This window comes from Pollicipes pollicipes, unplaced genomic scaffold (genome assembly GCF_011947565.3).
Source record: "Pollicipes pollicipes isolate AB1234 unplaced genomic scaffold, Ppol_2.1 Scaffold_3447;HRSCAF=4054_pilon_pilon_pilon, whole genome shotgun sequence".
Taxonomy (NCBI): domain Eukaryota; kingdom Metazoa; phylum Arthropoda; class Thecostraca; order Pollicipedomorpha; family Pollicipedidae; genus Pollicipes; species Pollicipes pollicipes.
Genome location: NW_023596297.1, coordinates 17,572,342 through 17,578,341, shown reverse-complemented (window position 1 = coordinate 17,578,341; position 6,000 = coordinate 17,572,342).

Sequence of the window (6,000 nt, the reverse complement as noted above, 5' to 3'; positions counted from 1 at the left end):
CCACGCACCATTTCCAGAGGGCGGGAAGACATCCTAACGGGGCGCCTTGTGCCTCATCGTGTCGGATGTCATATCGCAATGTCCGAGGCAGCGCGGGTACAATGGTGATGCCTACTTGTCATTTCTAAGCATGGACATTGGCCAACAAGGGCGAGGAAACCGGGGGAGGGGTCCTAGGGACCTCAGGACCCGTCTCAGCTTTCTGAAAATTCAACATGGAGACTAAGGGTGTCAACTAGAGAGAGATAGATAACAATGGTTGTTACCCACGTAACTTGAGATTTACGCTACCCTTGCCAAGCAATCAACAAATATGATAATCGTGGGTTCATTGTCAATTTAGCTGCATCTGCATTACGTCGCTGGGGATAATCTTGAATTGTTCCTTATCATTCAAGCTACATTGACCGCATTTATAAGTTAGTTCCGTACGACTAAAACATTGTTGATTCATGAACATTCAGCATTCACATGCGGTACGGTCCTAAGAACCTTCGGTGGGAATGAATACCCCATGATCTCTGAACACTAGCTGTTGATCTAGTTACTCCCTAAAAACCCAATTCAATATCGGCGAGATCATCTGCGCTCAGTGCATCGCCAACGAACGCGCTAGTTTTCATGTCTGTGAAGTGGCGATTTATTCAGCGATGAGTTCCGCCCTGACTGAAAACACGTCAGATGGTTGATTCCGGCAGGATAACATAGAAAATGAGTTCATTTTGCAATGTAATGTGATGTTCAAGGTAAAAGGCATGGTCAGAGGCTGTGAAACCTCATATCACCGCAAAATTACCGGCCGATTTCATATTTTCAAGGATCAAAATATCTATCAAAGAATGAACCTAGCGTACGTCCGCACAAAGAACCACGTGCGTCCGCAAAGCAAGCATTCTGGACGCTTCTGAACCGTTGCCATGCGATGTGGCAATACTCGGCTCTCCCGTCTGCCAGCTGGTGAGAGATAAAGAACTCTGTTAGAGATCGCACTTCCGGCCTCTAAAAACGCTGGTTTCCAGCTGGTAATCACCGTTCCCGTGCCCGCCGTCAGGCAGCATTAGCCTGTGCTGAGGACTACACTCAAGATTCCCAAATGTGTCCATGGCGACCGGGCTGCGGACAGAAGCACGTGTAGAAAAAGTACGCATGTGAATAGTTCAGAGGATAAAGTACGTATGCCTAATGTTCGTCAGGATAAAGTACAAGGTTGGGTATCAAGTTTGTAAAAGCTTAAGTTCGTAATGGCAAAAGGTAGATTGGGTAATTGGGGGAAAGTATGTATGGATGAAGATCACACGGTTCGGCAGGAAAAAAACGTGTGGTCAATCGTATCAATCATCAGGAAAAAGATTATAAAGATCGCATGGTTTGCAAGTGTTCGGCAGGAAAAAATCGCGACGAAAATGTGGGCACGTGCAACAGTGCGTCTGAAGAAATGTCGTAAGCAGTTGTTTGCATATGAATGTCCGAGGGCGAATGTAAGCTAAAAATAACGTTAGTTTCACAAAAGAATACAAGCAAAGGTTCGTACTACGATATGTTACATCATGTAATACACAAAGCGTGTACGAAAATGTTGACTAGGTAAGAGGTCCGCTCGACGATATAGATGCGTGCTGAACGTTGGAATGCAAATATTTATTCTTGGTGCCATGTGTCCAATGAATGGTCACTGCGGAGGCCAAAACATCTTGTCAACTGGGGAGAGGAGGGGGCGAGGGATAGCGGTGGGCGGTGACAATTGCATGAGTCAGGTCAGGCATCATGACTAACCTAACCTATCATGACATGAACAATACGTTCTGAGACGACTAGTTGATGAAATGGAATCATGTGGGGTTAGCGAGATGACTCTGGAATGGAGGGGATTGAAGGTTTAGCCTGCGCCTGGCCGGTAGTCTGAAACAACCGCACCCGGCCGGGGGAGGTTGACTTCCCCCTGGGATCTCCAACTTCAAGACGCCGTATGAAAAAACGCAGGTACCGTCGCGAGGGTCTCGTCGTGTCATGAAGCATGAATGTTTTTGACAAGAGGCCAAATATAATATTACTAGAAGTCACTAAAGGACAAAATCAGTCGTTCCGATAGATGCGATTAAACCCATGTTAACTCGTCAAGACGAATATTTATAGTACCTAAATAAGCGTTGTGCCTGTGAGGAGTTCATTCCGATCATTTGCGTTCCTCCACAAGGGTTAGGTCAGATCAGGTCACCGCTCAAAAGCACTCAACCAATGGCCTACAAGAACGATACTTTTGCAACGTGCTTCTGACTACGTTTATTTTAGTAGTTGCGGCTGTTATTCAAAAGGATTCTAGATACAAAAATGCCATGTTATGCTGACGTAGACATCGGAGGTCAACTTAGGTCCAATTTATAAATCCAATAACCATCCAAATGAAAAATTGAAGCGCTAACAGGGTCTATATGACCAGTACAATGCATTTCTGTGGTCAGAAATGGTGTATTGTACATGTGCGCGTGCTCAATATCGTATAGCTCGTGGCTACATTATGAATAGTCCCTTCGACGCTTGGCAATGTATTTGTAACAAACTGAGAACAGGCACGTTGGCAAATGAAAATGTCAGCTTCACAACCACGATAAGGGGTGACAAAGCGCGTCGGATTTATTCATCTAGCCTCTCCACTACTGGCAACATAGGTCACTGACATTGGATCACACTGTCTCGCTTGCATGATGATGACGCTGATGACACTTGCATGCTCTTGAGTGACCTCTTGCGACCTTATTATGGAATCAGACTGATATCACAGCATGTTTTCAGTGGAGTATTCGAACTTTGCATACAAGATTACCTTAGAAAGCAGACTATTTTGGGCTCAGCATGTGTTTTGCCGGATATACCGATACAGGCAGGTCAAGACCTGCGCCAAGGTCATGTGCTCTGCAGTCATATGATGGCTTTGCAGTGTGACTTAATACTCTTTACCTCATATGCAAGTACCAAAATGACAGAAAAATACGTACAAATTTTCGTTATTTACGACAAAGTACCAGACATTGAGATGACGATAGGAAACAGATCGCACCTTTCCCCTAAAAAAGAAAATCTGAAATAAGCCAACTGTACGTACTATCATGTTCTTTTACTACAGCAAGTTGGAACAATCGCAAGTAACCCGCAACAAAGTTACGTATGGTCAGTTTTAAGAGATTAGCCTCTCTGACCTGATCTAGGTCACTGATCCTGGCACGTCAAAAGTATAAATTTGCGAAAAGGATGGCTAATTGATTGACGAACATGTGCTGAAAATTTCGTGCTGCTTCGAGCGTTCATTTTTTTACCTGTGGTCAAAATACCGTTGGGGGAAGTCAATTTTGCCCCCTCCTTCACATTCGGCCGGGCTAAAAGATGTATGCACAGCAGATCATCCACCGAGTTTGGTACGCTCCCCCACTCTTCATCACCCCGACGACATCTCTGCTGACGACTTCGCCTGACGCCCGTGGGCGCGTCATTGACGCCAGCTGACGGACGCGACGAATCCGCTCGCTTGCGGAATATGGCGGGCAGATGCGCCAGCGGCATCCGTTATGCCATCGCTGATATGGAGTGAATCATCGTTCAGGGAGAATGATGCACCAGCTTGACCAGCTTTGACGCGTCCCCTTTGATTAGGACTCTGCTCGCAACCGGCCCAAACGTTGCTACAGAAAATAATTTTTCAACCGTACCCCGGACTAGCTAGAAATCACTGCCTCCAATTCATGCCCTGAATCATCCACGGAAGACAAATTTCAGCGAAATCGAAGAGCTGCCGGCCCATAATTTGGCAACCTGGTGGTCAATATGTCAGGGAGCACTCCTCATCAAAGTACAATCCACCATCCTGAGATCAGTTTTATCCGCGTATCGCCAACCTCTTCCATGTTCTTCAGTCTCGGGAGTGAAGCGCGCCCGCGGCCCTACCCTCGTACGTCGATGCCGCTCACAAGCTTAACCTACGTACTATGGCAAAGGAACTTTATCCACTTCGAGCACCTGCGCGTTCAATTGCTTGCGAACGACCGCGTGCCTCCTCTATCCATTCGAGCTTTTGTCCTGACAAAATTTGTGAATACTAGCACTGACTTTCGTCAGTGCGTTCTTTGCTATCACACAAACGCACGCTTACGCAATTATATCCGCACTTCTGTCATAGGAACTGTATACCTTACGTCAATGTGCTAACGAACAATTGCGTGTGTACTTTAGGCATACGCGCTTCCTCCATCCGTGCTTTCGTCCTTGAAACCATGGCACCCAGCGCTCGGCTCAGAAGCGGATGAAACTCATCTGCTGTCATTGAGTCGAACCAACTTCTCCCAGCGCTGTCATCTACAGACGGTTTATTAATGCTGCCAAAAATAGTGCTGCAGGTACGTCATTCACTCGCCGGCTGGACACTAGTAAGAAAGGTTCCTACGAAACACACAACCACGCTTAACTGAAGACCGTGACTAAAGCAAACCACTAAAACACTTCAGTCCATGACTCATCACCTTCGCGTCGCCAACGAACCGTGGGCGCTGGAGCCCTTCTCGACCGACCAGACAGCACGAAACGACCAAGCGATCAAGTCATCACGCACAACGGGTCATGTGATATGCGGAGCAGGCTGACCTCGTCCACAACAGGCACTCACTGCGGCGCACCGTGACTGGTCATGTGAATCAGGCGAGCGACGACTCACCGCCGCCCATACACTGGGCAGTGCGTCGCTCAGCGCCTGTGTCATGACGGGCCAATCGGGAACGTTCCCGAAACGTTGCTTGCCGACTTGCCCCGCTGTGCTGGGCAAAACATGTCATAATGCATCACTGGTTACCGCTGTCCGCTTCCCCAGGGCCGTTCCCAAGATCTGCCACGTTCCATCACCCATCGTACTAGCCACGAAACAACGGAGCAGCCCCCCCCCCCCCCCCCCATAGATGAGCTGTGCCCCGCCCCCGGAGCCGGCTCGCACCGCCCTCGTCCGGCGCCGGCTTCGCTCACACGCCCGCCGGGGCGTGATCAGCGTGCGTCGGAGCCGGCGCCGGGCGTCGCCAGCGAGCGCCGGCGCCGCTGTGCCTCCTGCCGTACGGTGCTGGCCTGCTGGGCCGACAGCGGCACCAGCTGACCGCTGGCCAGCCGGATAGCCAGCCGCGGCTCGCCGTCGCCGCGCAGCATCACGATCTTGCCCTGCTGGGCGGCGGCGCCGGGCGCGGCCGCCCTCGGAGGAGGTGCTCCGTGGTTGGCCGCGCCGGTCGCGGCCTCCCGACTCGCGTCTGAGCACGACGCCACGTGGTTCGAGGAGGACGCCAGCAGGGAGTTCTGAGCCGTTGAGAGTGCTTCAGGAATGCTGGTCGTGGCACACCGAACTGAGGGGACCTGGACTTTCGTAGGCGTCCCTCCACGGTCGAGATCGGCGGCAGCGTCTACCGCATTGCTACTGGCGAATGTCGTCGGCGCAGGGGGTTGAACAAATGGCGATGTCACAACGTGATTGGGAATGACGGCGTTGACCGGAGGCGAGGCCTGAGCCTCTGCAGACACCGGAGCGTGGTTCACAGTGAAGGAGGGCGCCAACGGGCAGCTTGTGGCGGTTGCCAAGGTCGAAGGCAAGCGCGGGGCTTGCGGAGGAGATTCCACCTGGCGGATGACCGCCGGCTCCGCCACGCTGCTGGTGACGCTGGATTCGGTGGTGACCGACATCACATTGACCGCAGCCGGCGCAGCCGGAGGGGGCTGCTCGGCGACGTCAGACATCACCACGTCACCACTGACCGCGGAGGCGACGGCGTTCGGCGACGATTCAGCCGCGGCGGTGATTAGGCCGGGCGCTGGCGACGGCTCCCACACAATCACAGGATCGAACGCTCCACTCGCGGATGCCACCTGACCCAGCAACTCGCTCGCCGCCGCGACCGATTCTGACGATCCACCGGGGCTCCGCTACTGGCTCCGACCACCCTGCCGGAGTCGTCACACCCTCGGACGATCCCGCCGCCGCCG